Source organism: Chinchilla lanigera, unplaced genomic scaffold (genome assembly GCF_000276665.1).
Source record: "Chinchilla lanigera isolate Chin_1 unplaced genomic scaffold, ChiLan1.0 scaffold00029, whole genome shotgun sequence".
NCBI classification, from domain to species: Eukaryota; Metazoa; Chordata; class Mammalia; order Rodentia; family Chinchillidae; genus Chinchilla; species Chinchilla lanigera.
In genome coordinates, this window is record NW_004955430.1 from 22165794 (window position 1) to 22188500 (window position 22707).

The following is a 22707-nucleotide window of genomic DNA, read 5'->3' on the forward strand; positions in this document are numbered from 1 at the left end:
AAGAAAACTGGACTTGGCATACACATTCTGTAAATGTCATCTCAAAATCTCCATCCTTCAGCCTCAGGCTGGGGAACTTCCCTCTGAAAGACACATTTTATTCTGGCTCAGTGAGCTGCTGGACTATGGAAGGGTTCTCACTCTGTCTTCCCTCTCCTTTTCATTAGCCACTGCCACCCTATGAGTCACAGTTCCTGCTGGCATTTTCCTCCTCTGCATCTTGGCCATCTCTCTTCTCTTACTCATTTTACTTCTTTTCTATATATTCATATGCATTTTTAATACACCAGATTTGTTTCACTGCTCTATCAGCAATCCTGTGTTTTCTGATATTTAGGCTGAGTAGAACAAATTCTCATGTTTAGTTTGGTGGTATTTTTGGCCTAACTAACACTCCGAAACCCTCTTTTCCACAGAACACTCCTGGTAAGACTGTCAGTTAAGTAAAGACTCCTTTCTTTGGAATCTCCAAGACCAAGCATTTCACATCTTCAGTGTTGCCTTGGTTCCTATATCTTCCAATACTCCTTTATTTACCTCTTTCTAATTCTGTGAGCTTTCTCACATACTCCCAGGAAACACCCCTTTTTAGTTAGTAAGAGTGAATCTGTGTTCTGTGAAACTAGAGATCTGTTACTAACCCTGTGAGTAACTTAGATTCTGTACTACTTCCAACTAGGAAAAGTTATAAGTAGGCACACCTCACCAAATATACTCTCTAGACAAACAAAACTTCTATTTTTATTATTCTCCAAAACCTGGAGGATACTTAGTCATTGTCAGAAAATAAAAATGTTTCATTTTTTCTGTTTTGTTTTACAACAGTTCATCTGTATACAATTTTAGATGCTTCAGGTTAATAATGTCTGTAGCATTGTCCTAACTAAGCATCAGTGAATATTGTACTGTCTTAGCTAAGCATCCAAGACAATGATGCTAAACAGAAATATAATGCAAGCCACAAGTGCAAGGTATGGATTCAAGCTATCTGGATATTTTTATTTTTTCAGTAGGTTTTGTAGTTATATTTTGGTGTAGAGAAAATAATACTATAACCACACTTATAAAGTAATAACAACAGTCAACATTTACTTACAATGGACTTTTTTTTTTGCCTTTTTTTGAGACAGGGTTTCACTGTGCAGCTCAGCCTGGACTTGAACTCACTTTGTAGCCCAGGTGGGCCTCAAATTCACAATGATTCTCCTGCCTCAGCCTCCCAAGTGCTGGCACTACCAGTGTGCACCACCATGCCCGGCTTACAATGGACTTTGATCCTCATAACAACCTTATAATGAAAATTTCTTTACTAACTTCATTTTGTAGATAAGGAACCTAAAGCCAGAAAGATGAAGAGAATTGCCTAAATCATATATCGAGTAAGAGAAACAGCCAGAATTCAAAGTTAGGCCGCCTAAATCCAGATTCCTTGTTAATAATTACCACAACCTACTTCTTTCCTAAAAAAGAATAGCAAGAAGATATTGTTTCCTGTGTCTTATCAACTGCACTAAACTATCTGGACTCCTTCAGCAATATTTTGTACTCCTTTAGCAATGAGCAGTCATCTTGGAAATATGTATTAAATGCAATGCTGCAATTTAATATCTAGTTTTAAAACCAATTTGCTTAAGTGTTGACTTCAAGATTTTAAATGTATTCCATTTTATCAGTAATTATTTAAATAAATTTTATAAATGGATGGCTTATTTGCATGATCTGTTAATGCTAATGTAGGGCTCCTCTTTGCACAAGATTTTGCCTCCTACCTAGGGCTTTGGCAAGTCACCTTCCAGGCAAATAGAGGCCAATTATTCTGTTTTGCACCTCAACACACATGCTGAGACATTCACAAGTGACCACACTCAGATGCAGAAAATGATACTTACCAAACTCCAAGGAATATCTGTAAATTGAAATAGATGAGCTAAACTGACATCTAAAGAGAGAGCAGTAGGTTACTGCATGGCTAAGATATTGCTCAATTGTGTATGCAAATTCTGGGCCAGAGTTGAATTGATTAATGAAGCAGAAAAGAAAGTGTGGCTGTCACCAACCTCTTCCTTCTCATCATTTTTGGTATATAGAGTATACCTCACTTCTATACAAAATTTGAGCAAATACTTTAAAAGTGTTACCTGCCTGAGAGCCACCACAGTGACATACCCTGCATTCTAGATGGAACCCTTGGAGCGGCCAATGCAGTAACGCTAGGGCATGGCCACACATCTTCATGTTACTCTCATGGTGAGGAGTGAAGCACCATCAGATCACCCCACATAGGTTGTAATGACACTTTCGGGGATAGTCCTCAATGGAGAACCACTGAATATGAGTTTGGATCCATGTAGAATATGTACAAGGATTTTTTTTTTCTTACCAATATAAGATTTTGAGATCTCTGGGCTTTGTTAGCACTTGAAGATCATTTAGCAAATGTCATCATTGTCTTTGTAGCACTGAAGTTCAAGGGCAGAGATTGATGCTTATGCAATCCCTGCTACAGGTCTACCAAACCCACTAAAGATTGTTCACGTTTCACCCTTCCTAAGCCTGAACCACAGATACTCCCAGGAAAGAATGCGAGGCTCAGAACAATCTGTGGTCCATAGTAGTTCTGAAACCCAGCAGGACTGGTATTGCACATGTTTAATATTGCCTACTTCTTTCTTGGGTGGTTTCCTAACCCAATATTCTTTGTTGCTCTTGGTTCTGCACTCCAGTTGAAGGGAAGCAATTGGCAGGTCTCTGTGATGTCTAGGAGGTCAAACACAGGGATGACCAGATGCAGCTTCTTCTCATTCTCTTCATTTTACATCTCCATGGTTGGCTACTGATTTCCAGAAGCATCAGCTGTATAGAGCTAAGAGCTTTCTTTCTCCAGCTGCTCTCCCAGCCAGAGTCTGGCAACCACGCATGCCTAGATTCCCACTTCCACTGTACTCTCCAGCTTGACTGCTCTCACCGGTTCTTTAAGCCAGCAAATTGTTTTCATTTCTCACTCCCCATTATAGACTGTTTTTGTGTTATTAGTTCCTTCCACATATGTGCAAGATCTAATTTCTATAATGAAGACTTTCAACCATAATGTTCCTTACATAAAGATATGGTTGTGTTTAATCTTCACAATAGCAGTACAGATTACACAGCTAACATCACCCTCTTACAGACCAGGACGCTGAGACTCTGAGAAGCTGAGTAACTTGCCCCGAGTTACAGGGCCCAAAGGTGTCAGAGATAAAATCTGAATTTAAATCTATCTGATTCCCATGTCTATTCTTGTAAGAAACCTCCATCTTCCTTTCATGGGAAGAGAAGGAATGATCATAGTAATGCACAGATAGACTAGCTTCTGAAGGAAAAAGACTGATGTCATTTGCCTGTTTCTGTGGTGTAAAGACTCTCATTGAAACTAACTGCCCATTATTAATAGTCTAAAAACTGGTTTACAGGGCTGGGTGTAGCTCGGCGGTACACCACTTGCCTCGCATGTATGAGGCCTTTTTTGGACCCCCAGGAACAACAACAACAATGAAGAAAACTGCCTTTCAACATTTCTGAATATTTAACATTCTTAGGAGCTGGTATGAGGTGGCTGCAGCTGGGAAAACAAAGGCTCATCATTAAGAAAATGCAGTCATAGCTAACTAAAACATGGGAGTGTGTTTCTTCTGGTGTCTCAGTTATGTGTGAGCAGTCTCATTTCTAAGTGCCAGCATCTTCCTGGCTGTGCCTATGGCCTTTCTGTTTTGATCAGAGCCCACTCTGCCTGTTCACATGGCAAGCCTAAAGCTCTGGAAAGTTAACAAGGATCCTCCAGCATTCCTCCCACAATAAGGGAAAACAGTATTGTGTAAATATCCAGCTCTCCTCCTTCTGATCTGATAGCTCCTACGTGTGTACCCTTCATGCAGCAATATCAGGCTTTAGTTACCTATGAAGATACTTTGTAATGCATTCCCATTGGCTGTCTCCCTGGAATCACTTTCCAAAGTAACTGCTTATACTTTAACCCTTGATTCAGGGCCTGCTTCTGAAAAACATATTTTAACAGTTACCATTTTTTTAATGCCAGTAAACCAGACAAATGCTGTACAAGGCACTTATTAAATGTTTTTGCAGAAATCTGTATAATACCTTATGAGTCAAATATCATATTCAGGTCTTTCAAATATGGAGATCAGGGAGGTTAATTAAGTCTATGGAGATCACATGGCTGGCACAGTAAATAGCAGAGCTGATATTCAAATTATGATTGATTGCAACATGTGTCCTCTTTCCACTAAACTATGCAGCCTCTCTCACTTCAGAGAGTGGACTAACAAACATGAAACAATAAAAGAACAATTAACTGCTACGCTGTCGTATTATATTGAACAATTCTGGGCAAAATTGTCATTATACTTCAATTCCACAATTACTTTCTAAAATTCTCTTTTGTTGTGTCATCAACTTGAAAAATAAGGACACAGGCTAATATTACAAAATTCAATTTTTCATAGATTTTCTTTCTCCTTTATCACTTTTTCATACAAATTAAGTACTGAAATAAAACTGGGGTGATGACATAACAGAGCATACCATGAGAAAATGCATATGAAAGAAATACGTTGCTTGGGTGCATTTTTTGGCCCATATAGCATCTGAACGAAGAGATATGTCATAAAATACCAACTAAGTCTCTATTGATTTTGTAAGTCAATACAAAATATGAGCACATCAACCAACACAGCATCCAGATTGCTACATCGGGTATGGTTTTATCAGCTAAAAACTTCATACAAAGGGAACTTCACAATATATTTAATAAGAAAAAACCAGAGTGTGGAAATTCAAAATTTGTCAATGCTATGGTAAAATCATCAAATAGATTTTAATATTCAACAAGGGATGCTAACATCAAGTAATTTAGATAGCTATTCTACATATTAAGAATTAAGAAGCTCTGAAATGCTGAAACCCAGCCTTGCACCAACAAGTCTCAGATGTTGCTAGAACATATATAAATTCCAGTTCTTTAAGTAATATTTTTCCAGGGTTAGCTTCTTACTTGCAATTGCCTGCCTTAACAATGTGCACCTAATGAACCCTCTAGAAGTTATGATGGGGGAGCGTTACCCCAGGCTCTGGCCATAAGTACTTCTGTGGCTGCAAGTACTTTAACTTGTCTGGTGAAATGATGCTTCACAAGATGCCTTGCTACCCCGACAATGATTCAACGGCTAAAGCCCATTTGTCAATAAAATTTTGTATGTGTAATTAATCCGGATCACACTTCAGCACTTCTAAAAGTGGTTTTCATCACTGCTTTGCATAGTCATGAGTTTCTAAAAGATTTTGGGGGAGAAAGTGGCACAGTCTCAAACTAAACGAGGAAAGTGACGTCTCAGGGGAGAAAGTGGTGCACAAGATGAGGAGGAGGTCCTTAGCTCTACGATTCCTACTTCAAACATGGAAATGCTGTTTAAGCTTTAGCCTCTCTATATCATTTTATTTAAGCAAAGCATTTTTAAGTAAGAGTGAATAAACAAACAAGTTGGTTTAACATTATAATTTTGACTCACAGGTATTTGTCACCCATCTCTTTTCTCTCTTTAAAAACTGAAGAACTTTTCTATGAAGCCTCACTTTCCATGGGACACTTCATCAGCCAACCCGAGACCCAGCACTACATGCATTCACCTTGACGACTGCGCTCCTCAAAGACCGTGACAGTGACAAAGGCAACGGCTTTGGTTGTGCAGCGAAGTTCATTTCTTTTAAGGCTATTTAAAGTGTTATTACTTTTATCATACTCAGGTATACATAGAAAGTGTATTTGTTTTTAATCTACAATTGATCTTATCTTCTTCATGAGCCTCATCACTGGAAAGAGATAATGAATTTACTTCATTTAGTCCCATCTGACTGAAACTTGGTCAGATATAGTTAATTAGGCAGCCCCTTTAGCCAATTCTATGTTTAACTTTGTAAAACATGCTTGATAGCTCAGATTTCCACTGCCCTCTCTCCTAATCCTCTTCTTCACAGCTTCTAGGTACCCAGGGAAGAAAGCACATCCTACCCAACTGCAAAGTGGAGGAAGAGCAGTGGGGTCCTTGGACACATGGCTTCTTGTACTTTTGTCTGTGGGCAGCGTCGAATCTACGTCTTCATTGCTGTCCCTCCTGACAGTCCTGGCGCAAGCACACTCCTGCTCTCTTTGCTCCTGCCTTGCTCGGGAACTGGAGATCCTCCTTGGCTGAGGTGGCCTCACCTTGGCTGTAGTGATGGTGTAGACCACTTACAGCTAATGTGACATCTTCCTTGGGATCCTCAAAAGACCGGGTCCATCATACGGCTTCTACCTTCATCCTCATCAGAGAAGAGTTCCCGAGCTGTCTTCTGAGGACAAGTGGGTCTTTATGAGTCACCACCTGAGACGTTCAAGCCAACCTCTCCTTCTCCATCAAACTTCAGTGTCAGCTTGGTCATTAAAAAGACTTTAATGGTGTCTTTCTTTAAGAGAAGCAGGAAAAGATTTCTACTGTCATCTTCCATGTTCCTATAAGGCTGTATATAAACTAACAACTGTCCTCTCGCCCTTGCCTGGGCCCCAAGCAATAAGAGATAAAGAAGGTATGTTATAGCATGTGACTCTTTTGCCTCCATTTCGCCTTTACCCCATATCAGAAATGAAGATTTTTGTTGATTCCTCTATCGTTTTTTCTTGACCTTACTTTCTTGGATAACCATTAAAGATGTGCCACAGGACCTTCTCTGCACTAGAGATCAAACTCATGACTTGAGCCTCTAGGCTTAGTGGGTTTTATTGAAGAGAAAATAAAAGAATTTGGAAAGTTTTATTTCAAGGTAATACGCTGGCTTAAAATACTAACACTTTGCTTTGAAATACTTATTCTGACTGCCAGAATCAAAACAGTACCTGTCATTCCTTTTGCACTCTACCCACAAAAATCATAATCTCTCACAGGCAGAGAGCTGCTTACAGCGAGGAGCAGGTACTCAGAAAGGCAGAGAAAGAAAAGTGCAGTGAAATGTTTCTAAAACATCATGTGCATGGAAACACTGTAAAATTGAATTGTGTTGAAAGTTCAACAACTTCGTAAATATGCTAAGAATGGAAGTGTAAACTCAAATGGGTTAATTTATAAATATAAATCATATCCCAATAAAGTTCTTAAAAATAAAATACAATGTAAAGAACTGGTCACTCTCCATACGTTGCACTATCAATTTAGCAGCACTGCCTACGGAAACAGTGGAAAGGGAGAAGTTAAGAGGGAGAGGCTTACGCATTGCCCTCTCCCCCAGGGCTAGAGATCAGTCACACTCCCAGTGCAGTTCACTGAGTAGAAAGGTATAATTTTCCTTCAGACTGAAACTTACCTGCCAACTGTGTTTGCATCTGTGTCTTCAGTAATAAATGTTATTAGTTTCTTCAAATCATGGGTTTGAACTGTAATTATGCATGCAAACATTCACATAAAAATAGTTTTTCATTTTCATATATTTTATATGCAAGCTTCTTATCTGACAAAACCAAATACCTAGACAGTACAAAAGAATAGCAAAAAAAAAAAAAGCAAAGAACAATGTCAGTGCAAGAGATGCTTATTAACTCTTTTCAGGGTAGTCTTCACATCCCACAGGCAATCTACCTTACATCAAGTACAGTTCCAACCTTTTGTGGGCTACATACTGGAAGAGGAGATGATGATCAACCTTATGAAAAGCAATAAATTGGAAGAAGTATAGCAAGTGGAGACTAAAGATGCTGCTATGATTGAAGGTAAGAGAGAAAATACAGCTGACATTCACAGGAGACTCTGATGATGGAGATTGCAACAGTATGGAAAAAAGATAAAAGAACTAAAAACTGGCAATCTGAGATTCAGTGAAAGGACAAATGAACAGCTGGACCTATATTATTGTTTTAAAAGTACTACAATATGATCAATGCTCACAATGACAAAGCCGAGATACACACAAAAGATCAAACTCACTCAGGAACTGTTGCAGTGTGAAAACGTCTTATCCTAAACTCATGGGGAAATTTAATTGCTGTTGTAACAACATTCAGAGATGCGGCCTTTACTATGTGATTAGACCCCAAGTTCCCCTTCCTTATCAGTGGGATTATTGCTAAATAAAAGGACAAGTACAACATCCTTTTCCTCTCTTTTGCCCTTCTGCCTTCTGCCTTGGGATGATACAGCAAGGAGGCCTTTGCCAGATGCCAGAACACTGACCTTGGTCTTCCTACACTCCAGAAATTTACTGTGAGCCAATAAATTTCTGCTCATTATAATTACCCAGTCTGTGGTATTCTGTTATAGTACAACAAACAGATTAAGGCAGGAAGTACATTTCTAAATTATTTTACGTATTTTTCTACCCTAAAAGTTTTTGTGCTTATTGGTTTTTCTCACTGAATACTTCTTATCTATGGTAAAGGTTCCCGATCATAAAATGTATGATCTTAATCATCACTATGTGTGCAGCTCACTGCTGTTAAGTATATTCACATTATTGTGCATCAGATCTCTTAAACTCTTTGATCTTACAACACCGGAACTTAAACCAATAAAATAATTCCTTTCCTCTCTATCCACAGTCCCAAAAAACCTACCATTCTGCTTCTTGTTTCTAAGAATTTGACTACTTTAGAAGCCTCATATAGTGGAGTTACACTATCTGTCCTTTTGTGATTGGCATATTTCACTTAATACAACATTTTTAAGGTATATTCAAGTTGCCACACATTAAGGTATTTCCTTCTTTGTAAAAAATGAATAATATTCTGATAATATTCTATATGTGTATATACTACACTTTTTAATCATTCATCTTTGGTAGCCATATGGATTGCTTCCACTTCTTGGCAATTGTGAATACTGCTTCTGTGAACATGGCTGTACAAAATCACAACACATTGTTTTCAATACTTTTGGCTAAATACTCAAAACTTGGATTGCTAAATCATATGATAGTTCTCTATTTGTAGATTTTTAACTTTTAATTTTAATACCATTTTCCATAGCAGTTACACCAATTTACAATCGCATCAACAGGGCATAGAATTCACATTTGCCTAAATCCTCCCTAACATGTGCAATTTTCAGGGTTTTTAAAAAAATACTATTCAAGTTATTGGGTATAAGTTTATATACCTCATTCTGACTCTGACTTACATTCCTCTGATAGTAATGCTAAGCATCTTTGGGTAATTTTTGACCTTTTTTGTATCATTTTCAGAGAAATATTTATTCAAGTTTTTGTTTTTAAATTGAGTTACATGATTTTTTTGTTGAGTTTCAGTAATACTACATATGTTCTTAACCCCTTATCAAATACATGATTTTCAAATACTTTCTCCCAATCTGTAAGTTTCCTTTTTACCCTGTTGGTTGTGTGTTTTGAGGCACCAAAGGTTTTAAATTTACTATAGCCCCATTTGTCTACTTTAGCTTTACTGTTCATGTTTTTGGTGTCATATTCAAGAAATCATTGCCAATTTCAATGAAGTTTTTTCCTGAAGTTTTCCTTTAGGAATTTTATATGTTGGATCTTACCTCAACATCTTTAACCTGTTTTGAGTTCATTTTGTGTATAGTATAGATTAAGATTGCTTGTTTTGAATTCTGACTTATACCACCTGTGTTAGTCAGCCTTCCTGTTGTTGAACACAGTACCTGACACCCAAAACTTAAAGGCAAGAAGGTTTAACTTAGCTCACAGGGGATTCAGTCAGTACAGGGTTGGCAGGCTCCAAGGCAGCACTGTGATGGTAGAAGAGCATGGTGGAACAGAGCTGCTTAGTTTATGGCAGCAGGAAGCAGAGCACAGGAGGAGCATCAGAAAAGCAGGGGCAAGGAGCTAGACTCAGGACCAAAGGCCATGCCTCCATGACTCACACAGATGCTCCCACAAGAGCACACCATCAATCTCCTGGGTGGCTCCCAAGCCAATTATATTGACTGACAGACCAAGTTTAACTGCGCCCTAATCCTTCTTCCTTGTCAGTTCTGTGTGCACACAGTAGGCACTCTATTATTTAATAGACATAAAGAGGTGAGTGAGGAGAGGTGAGGTGAGGACAGGTGAGGTGAGGACAGATGAGGTGAGCAGAGGAGAGCTGAGGTGAGATGAGGTGAGGTGAGGAGAGGAAAGGTGAGGTAAAGTGAGGTGAGGTGAAGTGAGTTAAGGAGTAATGAGGTGAAGAGAGGTGAAGAGAGGTGAGGAGAGTTGAGGGGAAGAGAGAGATGAGGAAAGGAGAGATGAGGTGAAAAGTGAGGCAAGGAGAGGTGAAGAGAGGAGAAGTGAGGAGAGGTGAAGTGAGGAGAGATGAGAGCAGAGGTCAGGTGAGGAGAGGAAAGACGAGGTAAGGAGAAGTGAGGTGAGGAGAGGTGAAAAGAGGTGAGGTGAGGTGAGGAGAGACTAGAGTAGAGGTCAGATGAAGAGAGGAGAAGAGAGAAGAGGTGAGGAGACAGGAGGAGAGTACAGGAGAGGTGAGGAGAGGAGAAGGGAGGTGAGGTGATGTGAGGAGAGGTGAAGTGAGGAGGGAAGAGGTGAGGAGAGGAGAAGGGATGGGAGGGAAGGGGAGGGGAGGAGAGATAAGGTGAATTGAAGAGAGGTGGGATGAGGAGAGGTGAGGTAAGGACAGGAAATGTGGGGAGAGGTGAGGTGAGGAGAGGACATGTGGGGAGAGGTGAGGTGACATGAGGAGAGGTGAGGAGAGGAGAAATCAGGAGAGGTGATGTGAAGTGAGGTGAAGAGAGGTGAGGTGAAGAGAGATGAGGATAGAGAAGTGAGAAGAGGTGAGGTGAAGAAAGGTGAGGTGAGGAGGGGGAAGGTAAGGTGAGTTGAGGAGAAGTGAGGGGAGGAGAGGTGAGGAGCAGTGAGGTGAGGAGAGGAAATGTGGGGAGAGGAGAGGTGAAGTGAGGAGAGGCCAGGAGAGGTGAAGTGAGGTGAAGAGAGATGAGGTGAGATGAGGAGAGATGAGGAGAGAAGATGTGAGGGGAGGAGAGGAGCGGAGAGGTGAAGTAAGATAAGGAGAAGTGAGGAGGGAAAAGGAGAGGAGAGGAGAGGTGAAGAGAGGGGAGGTGAGGGGAGGTGAGCAGAGGTGAGGTGAGGACAGGTGAGGCAAGGAGAGGAAAGGTGAAGTGAGGTAAGATGAGGTGAGGTAAGGTGTGGTGAGGAGAGGTGTGGTGAGTGGACCTGAGGAGAGGTGAGGTGAGCTGAGATGAGGTGAGTAGAGGTGAGGTGTGGTAAGGAGAGGTGAAGTGAGGTGAGGAGAGATGAAGAAAAGTGAGGAGAGGTGAGGAGATATGGGGGGAGGAGAGGAGATGGGAGGTGAGGAAAGGTGAGGTGAAGAGAGGTGAAGGGAGGAGAGGAGAGGTGAGTTGAAGAGAGGTGAAGGGAGGAGAGGAGAGGTGAGTTGAAGAGAAGTGAAGGGAGGAGAGGAGAGGTGAGTTGAAGAGAAGTGAAGGGAGGAGAGGAGAGGTGAGTTGAAGAGAGGTGAAGTGAAGAGAGGTGAAGAGTGGTGAGGAGAGGCGCTGCACCATGTTGGAGTCTAGGCTACTCCAGACATGGAAGTTACTAAATCAAAGCTTTGGGCATACTACCAAGTTTTCTCATCCAACTTCCCTATCTGTACCTAGGAAGAATGACTTGCAAAGCTGCAGAGCCTTGCAGAGTTCCAGTGAGGATTAAATGAGGTGATACATGAAAACACTTAGCACTGGCTCATTCACTGTAAACACTCTGTCTGTATTAACTGCTGTTATTATGGGTATAATTAAGTGGACAGCAGTGGCAGGCTACCTTTGTGACTGAAACAATTCCACTGTCCCTTATTTTCTCCACTTCCTACCTTATGCTGCCTGCCAGTAGCTCTGGGCTTTGACCTTGCATGCAGAATTACCCAAGAGCAATCAGAAGCCCCTAGTCTCCTGTGTACAGTATGGTGAGCACAGATTGCAGCATGAGTTACTGGCATGAAGGGAAAAACACAGCGGGGATTGTCCAGCAGCCCCAACTACTGCACCTGGTTCTGGCAGTAGCTTTGTTTAGGTCGCTGATGTCCTCTCCCTCTGTGAAGCCTTTGTCTCAAACATTAGTGACAAACATCACTCTGCATCTGTGCCCTGGCTCTGTCCAAGTCTTACCATAGCATCTTTGCTCTTGGGCCCATGTTTGGCTCTTTATAATACAAAAGTATGCATTTGCTCTTGGGAGAGGCCCTGGATTACTTCTGCAGAATCTCTGGATGCTGTGATTAATGAAGGGAAATCAGTATCTTATCTTTCAGTGTGAAGAAATTGCTCTGTAGTGCTACTTCCTTTGAATATTACTTCTCTTGCGTGAATTACATTCTTTAATTTGATCCTTAAATTCCAGAAACAAGCATGAAATCATTGTCATCTATTAGACTTATTATTAGGCAATCAAGCATTTTATTGAAATTCTCATATTCAGCTCCTCAGTTCTTACATTAACTTCACTAAGCACTATCATGAATTGGTTAAATTGATGCCCTCATTTACTAAATATTTTAGATCTTAGTAGTTTTATGCATTATAGGACAGTTTTCATATTTTATATTTTAAATCTTTTATTGTTTGTATTCAAAATTTTTCACATTTTCTTCTATTTTGTTCTTGATCTCTTCTACAATTTTCAGACAGTATTTTTCTTTCTCAAAATAAACAGTTGAATGTTGGAGTGCATCGGATATTTAAAAATAGGAATTTTTTTGAAAAAATGTAAATGCAGAGTTACCTAAATTAAAGTGCAAAATAGTGTGTAAGGTAAGAACCCATTTCACTGAAAAATAATTCCCTTATGTATATGAAACTGGAACTTAAAAATGTGTAAATACGTAGTGATTAAAAGTAGTTGTATATTACTAGGTAGATAATGTTTTTCCCTTATGTTTTGCTTATATCTTTTTATTATATTGAATCTGCATTTTTTCTGTCAAAAAATTTTAAGGGAGAGACTTGAGTGGGTTTTTGTCTGGCTTAAATGTTTTTCGCGCTGACTTTAGGCCAGGCTTTCCAGGTGTATTCATCTGGGCTGGTTTTCATCTCTTCACACCAGTGTGAATGTAATTTCTGTTGCACAAAAAAATCTTACACTGGATTCTGAAATGTGTTCTGTTTAACCTCTCATTACTGAATATTTACACTGATTCAATATTACTTATCATAACAGAGGAAAAACAGTTGGCTGAAAATTAATTAAACATAGAAGAAAAAATCAGGACAACCCTACAGTTCTGGAAAAAGATTTACAACATTTTAAGGCATAATATGGAGTTAAAAGTTTTCCCAAGGATGCACCAGAATTTACCAATTCTTGGAAATCCAGTGCCTGGAAATATTCAACTTGTTAACAAATGGCATGTTGACCAAGTAGCCGTGGGACAGGTAGTAGGCTGTCACTGGCGCAGTGAGCGGGGAGGGGAGAGTTTGAGGTTTCATCTCCTATACAACGAGGTTCAGTTTCTGGATAAGGGTAGTGAGATCCCTTCTGAGCAACAGTTAATGCCCCACCACAATGAGGCTATAAGAGACAGCACTACTTATCTCACGGGCTTTTCTGAGGTTTTATAGAGACACAGCATAAGTAAAGTCCCTGGCATATTGAAGAGAACAATTTCGTATTTTATTTTCTCACCAAATATTTACTGCATTGAATTGTACAGCTAAATAAGCCTGGAACTCTGTGGGGAGTGTTTTTTAAAATATGGCTTAGTGTAAGTGAATCCTCCAAACCAAATAACAAATGCACCATAAGATGAAGCAGAAAGACCTTTGACCTCTATCATCCTTGATAGAGTAATTGAAAAATGAAGTCATTTTTAAAATTCCTCCTGCCCAGAACTAAAGCAAAACAGATGGAAAATGCAACAGAAAAATATATTGTATAAGATATATTTTTATATGTAATATATATATGATTTTTATATATAAGATATATATAAGGTTTTAATTTTGCTATTCATTATGTTTGTGGTTGAGGTAGACACCTCCCTGAGCATGTACAGGGACAGATTGTACATCTGATGGATCATTTAGGGAACTGAATGAAATTTATCCCGCTTCTGTTGCCACCACTGCTTTAAGAACTGTGCCTGAAACAGGTGCTGCAGAATTACTCAGGAATGAGTCATGGGGACCTCTAATGTGCATGTTTTTCTGATTGCTCATTTTATGAACAAATTATCCCAGAGTTTTCATGCAATGGGATTGCTACATGGCAGATGTTCCTCTGCCACAACTGGGCTTCATTCCATATCCTCAGACATATTATAAGTAACTACTCCAAATTGTCTAATCTGTGACTACAGGAACTGAAGCATTTTAAGCTGGAGATGAGTTCCAGCAAGTTTTGGTCTTCCAATCCATGATAATATGGAACGCACTACTATTGTTCAATTCTTATTCCTTATTGGCTGTGGAGTAGGAGAATTCCGTAGATTAGGACATGGAAGCATTTGGAGTTGGATATGTAAATAAGATAATTTAGAAATGAAAGACAAAGATCAGTGGAATACCAGCTGCCTATTTTATAGCTCACTGCTAATCTGTTTAACAGTTAAACATTAAAGTTCTCCTTTACAATATTTTAAAAATTATAATATTATAAAAGACAATACTTAAGGATTATTTTAACCGAAAAGGTGAAAGACTTGCACGCAAAAAACTAAAAAGTATTTCTGAGAGACATTAAAGACATGTATAAAGATATTAAAGATACTCTGTGTTCATGCATTGGAAAAGAGTATTGTTAAAATGCTTATACTGCCCCAAATTCAAAATAATCCCTATCAAAATCCCAATGGATTTTCTTTGTGGAAAAACTCCATATAGGACTAGAAAGAGATAGAGAGACAGGAAGAGGTAGACCTACCTAGAATGTCAAAGGTACTAGAATAGACAAAATAATTTTTTAAAAAAGAACAGAATTGGAGAGCTCACACTTCCTGACTTGAAAATATATTATAAAGATGAAGTCATCGAAACAACATGGTATTAAAATAGTGATAAATATAATTAAAGGACTAGAATAGACAGCCCAGAAATAAATCTTCACATATATGGATGAATATCCCTTGATAAGGTTGACAAGGTCACTCAACAAGGAAAAATCAGTCTTTTTAACAAATGGTGTTAAGAAAACTGGATATCTACATGCAAAGGAATGAATTTGGATACTTAAAATGCCTGCAATCCCCGCACCAGCAAGGCTGAGGAAGGAGGATCACTGTGAGCTCAAAGCCAGGCTCTGGGCTACATAGTAAGTTCAAGGGCAGCCTGGCCTACATAGTGAGACCCTGCCTCAAAATGTCAAAGGTACTAGAACATTTTTTTTAAAAAAGTGATCTTTAAGAAAACTATTGGACTATGGATATGCAAGCAGCAAAATCCTGATTGTGGAGAACTCTATGGCTTAGGTGCTACAATGAATTAATTATAAAACCAGAAAATGATGGGAGAGGAAATCTACAAATTACTGAAGCATATCATAGGTTAAAAATGGAAGAAACTAAAATTTTTAGCCTGAGATTGCATCTACAGATGGTAAAATGATAAAACTTGCAGAAAAGCACTTACTATAAAAATCAGAGTAATTGTTTTATAAAGGGAGGGAAGGGCTGTGATTGGAATTGGGCCCATGGAAAGGGTTTGTAGGTTGATGATAAAAGTGTATTTCCTCATCTCTGTGGTGACTGCAAGTGTACAAAATGATAGCTATGTATTGTATCTGTTCTTCTTTCAAAATCCAAAACTAAGTTCAGTGAACAGAAATCAGAAGTCACCATGATGGATTCAGATTCTTGTAGGAATCCTCAGGAGCTCCAGGTAAAGAACAAAGTGGGGAGGAGCATGCTGGGTAAACCCTAAGGTTCAGGAGCAGACTGCATACGCAGGGATTCCTTCACGATGATGTTATTTTCTTTCAAGGATTTTGCTTTTCCAGACCCACTCTATCACCATGAAGTTTGGAAAAAGGATACCACCCCCAAATCAAGAGGAGGACAGACATCTAGGGGAGTACATTGGGCTGGATATCAGGAAGAGCATAGGGCTCAGGACCACTTAGTGAGGTTGAATGTTCGTGATGAAAAATCTCAAATACAATGTAGGGATCCCATTAAGGCTGTGAAATTAAAGGATACTCATTCACAGCTCTATTCCCACACAATGCTGTTTTAAAGGATGAGGAAAAAGAGGACGAGGAGGAAGGGAAGGTGGAGAGAAAGGGGGGAAACTGCAATAGCTTTGGGAGGTACTCTGCAAAGTCCTTTGTTCCTGAGCTAACTCTGCAGGGAAAAAAAATGATATTTAATAGAGGCCATCTTGAAAACACCTCAGATTTATGCACAAAACAATTAGGAAATCAAATTAGGCACTCCTGAGCTATCATAAAATGTTTACATGATTTAAAAAAAAAGAAAGGACAGCCAAGGGCAGAAAGACCAAAAGTTAGCTTAACTGTGATGTGCAGCAAAGCAATGTATTCGACATGACAACAGGTGGAAATTAATATCTTTAGTTTCTGGTTTCTTTTTAAAACTTAATTATGTGGCCTGTAATACTGCAAAGTTGGAAATTATTTCAATGTTCAAGAAGAGGTCAGAGGACAAATTCAGAAAATGAAACTACCTAAGCGTCCAGTGACATGTGACCAGCAATACACAAAGTATGCATTTATTGCCTGTGTTTCTTCCTTGTAAAAGTAAAGCAAGTTTATTACAAAAGAAGCAGAAATGATAAACAGGCAAAATAATTTAAGGAATACCTACAATACCATCTACCCAGCAATAGACCATCTGTATTAATTCTTTACTATCTATCCACCTAGATCCTCTTACAGTATGTAAGCATTTTGTATGTGGAAATCATTCAAATGGTATTATATACCTTACCATAATTTACATTACATGTTACCACGGGCTTGAACCACCAGTGGTACATGCATGACTGACCCATTGGCTGGCTTCTACCACCCAATGGGACTGTCTGTGCCACTTAATGGGACAGTCAAGCATGAATCACTGGTGGTTCAGAGCCACTTGGCACCAAGACATATGAATGCATTAAACCACATAGCTGTGAGAAATGTAGGTGTTCTAAATAATGCCCTATTGTTTGGTGTGTAAATAGTTACAAATTTTCGTTACAACAATCAGCTCCCTGGAGGAAAAAGTGAATATATATTACAAATTTAAATGCAGCAGTGAAAAGAACTACAGATTTTAGGAATCATGCATCATTACCCAAGTTCTATCACTGTTCTATTAATCATTCTTGCATGGATGAGTTCACTGAACAAACGAACATGTACTGCATATATGTACCTGCTATACGCCTGACATCTCACTAGTTGCTGGGGAGGCAGTAAATACACAGATGTTGTCCACCTCCTCACAGGCAAGAAACAGGGATACAGACAGTTGCAAATGCTTTGAGGAGTTACATTATGGATAGCATAGAGTTTATGAAATTACACTAGAAAAATCAGTGAGCAGGGCTAAACATTTTGAAGCCGTTTGGGGTGGCAGCTACATTACGCCATCAACCAAATTGCTTCTTGAAAATCACTTTCCTACAAATCACCTGGGCTCTTAGCTCATTCTTCTGCTTTAACTTCTCAATCTTCCCAAAACTGAAAAACCAAAACAAACAATAAAGTCTCTGTGGCAGCAGCATAAACCTACAGCATATGTGGAGATCATGCATCTTACTGACTTTCTGAATTAAAAGGCAGTAACAGGTGGAACTGAGCGAGTATGGCCCTAGCCTATCTTTCTGTGAAGTCTCATGGAACTAACTAGTATTTTTCAATTACTTCCATGTACAATTATCTGAATTTTCTATTCATGGAACGCCTATGACAGGCCGTAAACTGTGCATATTTCTCCTAAACTTCGTAATCCCAAACAGTGGCTATTTCTATTCTTACTTTACAGATTAAGAAACTGAGGCTTACAGAGATTTCAATCGCATGTCCAGAGATACAAAGTCGGACTAGTCTGTGTAGTTGCCATTCATTCTTCTCCCTTGGGCTGGGGAGATAGCTCAGAGGCACAACACCTGCCTTGCATGCATAAAGTCCTGAGTTTGATTCCTAGTACCAATATAATAATAATAATAATGATAATCTATTCATTCTCCTCCCTCCTCCAATCTTACAGTTTCCTACAGGAGGACAGCTGTGGATCTCCTGTTTCCAAGGCACTGCCTTGAAAATGGACCTATCTGCCATGGTCTGAGAGGAGCAAGATAAAGAAGTCTGCCCTAAGACAAGGCATAATGTGGGAGCGGGCCCATGGAGCAGGCACTGCCCCGCTACCTCAGAGCAAAGCTGAACCAGAAGAGTACAGGGCTGAACCAGAAGAGTACAGGGCTGCACCCTGGCAAGAGAGACAGTGTGCTGCCTCCATACCTTCAAATAGTCAACCTTTCCCTCATTCTTCTCACCTAAAAGGAAGCAAGAAAGCCACTGTCATTTCCAACTTCTGAAAGCCATATCCCTGGACCCTTTCCAGCATTCTTCCCACTGGCCCTGTAAAAGCAGCCAAAGAACGCAGCTCTGGTTCAAGCATCCATACTGATTCCAGTGGGTTGGTGAGGTCAGAGGTTCGGGTTAGGGTCTGAAGTCTCACTTAAAGCCTGGGTTCAGTACTCTGAGCTGACAGTCACCCACTTCAAGCCTCAGCTTTAAACTGAGCCTTAAGAGCATCTCTTCCACTGACCACCGACATGTGAATGACAGTTAGATGAGAGTACTGGTATGCAGGAATTATCCCAGGGGCAAAGAATTTTGCCTGGGATGGGTTCCATTTAGTGGTGGTTGAAAGGAGTGAACAGAAAGCAATGAAGTCACAGAGAGAAAGAGAAAGATACTGAAAGGAAAACTAATTACACACCGATTTTGTTTCAGAATATCAGGATTTCCATTTTATTACCACAAACCACTTCACCAATCTTACAACAGTATACGAAAGTCAGTTTTCTAACAGAAAAAACTTCTGTCCATTTCTTCCCATTAAAATTGGAATTTTACTTCTGTTTATAAATGTTTTTAACAAGCACCAAATCTGTTCAGGCACTGTTATGCAGATGATTATGTTATAATTTCAAACAATAGGGAAAGTATTATTGAAGCCCCCAAAATCTTTTATTTTTAATATAATTAAAGTTAAATAGGGTGTAATAAATTGCCTACACTCCCATGGATGTTCCAGGGCAAAATCATGAGCTATATATATCAAAGCATGAAGTTCAGAATAAGAAATTTTCATCTGCAACAGGACTCCTTGTGACATTCTTCCCTAATACAGGCCTGTACAGTCAACAAGAGAGTTTGAGGAGAATCCTAATATGCTTATCCAATGCCACTTTGCATGATCTCCACAAATTCTAGAAAATCTGCTATACAAATGTACACTGTATTTGCTATACAAATCACCCTGTACAGATATATCTTGTACTTTCTAAAGGTATCATGGCAAGCATTTGGCACAATTAGGTGTTACTAAGCGTGTTACCCCTTATCTCCTGCTCAGGGATAACCAGAAGCAGAGTGAATTAGCCTTTTGGTATTCTCAGAAATTTAGATTGAAGGATAAACTTCAAACTCTAGCACTCATTTATGATAGCGATTGAAATCACCACAAACTACAGACATCCATTTTATCTCGAGAGTACTTGTAAATTTATATCATCTCAGTATCCATTTTATAAGTTCAGCTTTCTTCTACAAGAAGCAGAGCTCTGTCACCCTTGACACCCATCATGGCAGAGCTCCAGGTGGCCAGTGTTAAAAGCTTTGAGGTATCTCTGCCACCTAGCAGGTGGGCCCTTGCTTTCCTGCTGCTTCCTTTAAAGGGACCATTCAGACATTTGCTGGTGAAGATCAAAGGGTCACATTCCTTAAAACTGGTGCCTGCCTCTGTCTCCCTGCGTGAGGTCCCTTACCCTATTCACATCTTCCAGGTGTGCTATGCACCCCAGGGTCTGTAAATACTGAAGAAACTCTGAAACTTTCACACTGGGCTTGGGTCAGACAGCCATGCTGCACTATCACCCCAAGGCCGAGGCTGCTGAGGACTTTTATGTGCGGCCTCTGGTGGCTTCTGGGAACATTAGCTGTCAGTTGAGTCAGTAGCGGAACTCAGTGAGTTTCGTTCAGCACACCTGATTATCAGATATGTGTTGGACCTAGGAAGAGGAATTACCTATTTTTAAATGACTTCATTAGAGTTCTCAACTGTCACTTTATTTTTTTCTTATTTATTTTATTTTTTTCTTAGTACAAGTTTGAAGTACATAATAGTTATATTTATCATAGGGAGTTTGCTCGTGTGCAGTGTGCCACTTTAAAATAAAAACAACATATTAGGAGTAAAGTGATCGACGTAAAATTATCCTGCCCATCTTGGCTTCACATAGAGAAGGCTGCCGTATTACTGGAAAATTGTTTTTAAATCAATAATTTAACTTTATACTTCTCAATCCATTCTCAAAGAGCCAAAAAATCTTAAATTGTGGTAGAGGCCCACCCTAGAAACACAAAAACAATTGTCAGACAAAAAGCTCTAGAGGTGTAAAGGGCCGATTTTTATGCTATCTGATGAAAATAACAATGAAACTTTTAAAAATTATTCTTGAAAGAGCATGGGTACAATTATGTTGGGAACTCACTGTGGGACAATAAAAACAAATGAAATGTGTCTTTTCGTATAGCAATTCTTTCTTTGCAAAATACCCTTCTCTGAAAACTACTCCTCCTCAGGGAGCCCTGGCCAGGTCGCCTGGTTACCTGTGATGCAGAAGCCCCCAGAGAGTTTTGACTCCAGAGAGGCTTCATTAAGGCCAGTACAATCCAAGAGGGTTTCGATACAAAAAGGAGCTATTCCTGGAGGAGTGCTCTTTCTAAAATGTCAACAACTAACTAGTTAGTGAGGACACCTGACTAACAAAATGAAGGACACTGGAAGAAGGGGAATGTGTCTGGGGAGACGAAGGTAAGGGCCACCTTGAAGGGGTTGGCAGAGATACAACCACGCATGAGTGAGTGAATTCTGGGGGATGAATTTTGAATCACATGTTTAAAGCAATCCGAAATGACCCTTCCCTCAAAAGAGCCAGTAATCATTATTTTAGAGAAACAGAAGTAGCTAGGTGTGGTGGAGCACGCCTGCAATCCCAGGACTCTCCGGGCTGAGGCAGGAGGATCTCAGTAAATGTGAGGCCAGCCTGGGCTACATTGTGAACTCAAGGCCAGCCTGACAGAGACCCTGTCTCAAAACACATAATTAAATAAATAGCCAACTGTCACCACTGTAATGAAGTCACTTTTAGATAGTCTGCTGCTACATGATGTTTTTGTTAAATAACTGAGGTCCCAGTTTTCCAATCCAGAGAACAGGGGGCATGCAGAGAGCCTCTTGAACGCGTTTGCACAGTAGGGGGTCAGATGGGAGGACCGGGTGAGGATGTCCTTGTCCTAAAGTAGGCAAGATTCCTTTCCAGGAAAGTACCTGCACGGCTGATCCTCAGCCCGCCAAGCACTGCACCTCAAGATACATTTACCTAAACCCTCAGCAGGCGCCAGCCGCCACCCTCTGCTAGGCGTAAAAGTTAAATTCTTTGATTCTACAAACCCTAAAAGGTCCAGACGAGTATGCAAGGAACCACGAGCATCGGAACTTCCCACCTACCGGGCCACTTTGCGTCCTCCGAGACCCCAGGTCAAAGAGCACCGGGGAAATTGAAATCCACGCGAGGGCGGTGGTTACCGTGCACCGGGCGCTCTCTGGTCGCTGCTGCTCCTCGGCTCCCGCGCCGGCTGCTGGGACGCCGACTGCACCGACAGAAGCAGCGCCGCCTGGGGACGCGCAGGTGCCGGGACGCGAGCTGCGCGCAGACCCGGGAGCCGCCGCCGCCCGCGGCTCTATTAATACTCCGAGCGCGGCTGACCCAGGGCCAGGATCCCTCCGCCCTGGCAGGAAGCGCTGGGGGACAGTGCGCCGGGGTGTGGGACGTTCGTCTGGGGAGGGCCAGGCGGGGCGACCTCCAGCAGCCCTTCAGCGCAGAGCCCGGGCCAGGCCAGCGACCCGCGCAGAAACCTGCTCCTTGCTGCAACCTCTGCAGGGTCTGATCCGGCGGCCCAGGCGCCCCAAGCCAAATACGAGGAGCCGTGCTGCCGGCCGCCAGCCCCATGAACCTATTTTGGGGCCGCTGCTGTGAACAGAATCTGCTCCCCCATTCATCCAGTTCTGCGCTGACATTTAAGAGTAGGACAAGTGAATTCCTTCTCCTGATCCGATTTCAGACATTTGCCTCTGCAAAATTCTAAGTTTAGAGAAGGAAAGGGGTGAGCATGCAGTGACCGCGTGGTAATCCCAAAAAGAGATAAGAAATTGGAAAGGGTCAACTTTTATGTGGCCTTTAGATTAAAGTTTTTTAAACGCTGTATTTGGTCCTCCAAGCCCCTAGTTCAGTTGCAGTCAGGTTCTTGCTGTAAATTTAAATTTGATCAGCAAGAACTCTTTAGTCATTCCTCCAGCCGCTTTATGTTTAAATTCCCTTAGGAGCTTTTAACTGAGGCTGCTGATAGGACAGGAGCGACATTTCAAAGCACATTTATGACAACTACATTATGGAACTGCATTTGTAATCTAGGCCC

General features: G+C 40.5%; 1 protein-coding gene across 1 annotated transcript in view; it reads right to left on the reverse strand.

Moving 5' to 3' along the window:
- Gadl1 (glutamate decarboxylase-like 1) overlaps nucleotides 1-22014 on the reverse strand; it is a 158327-nt gene extending 136313 nt beyond the window's left edge. Inside the window, exon 1 of the mRNA XM_005387520.2 lies at nucleotides 21740-22014. The gene's annotated coding sequence lies outside the window, so the exon portion shown is untranslated. The remainder of the gene's footprint in view (nucleotides 1-21739) is intronic.
- Between the last annotated feature and the right edge of the window lie 693 nt (nucleotides 22015-22707).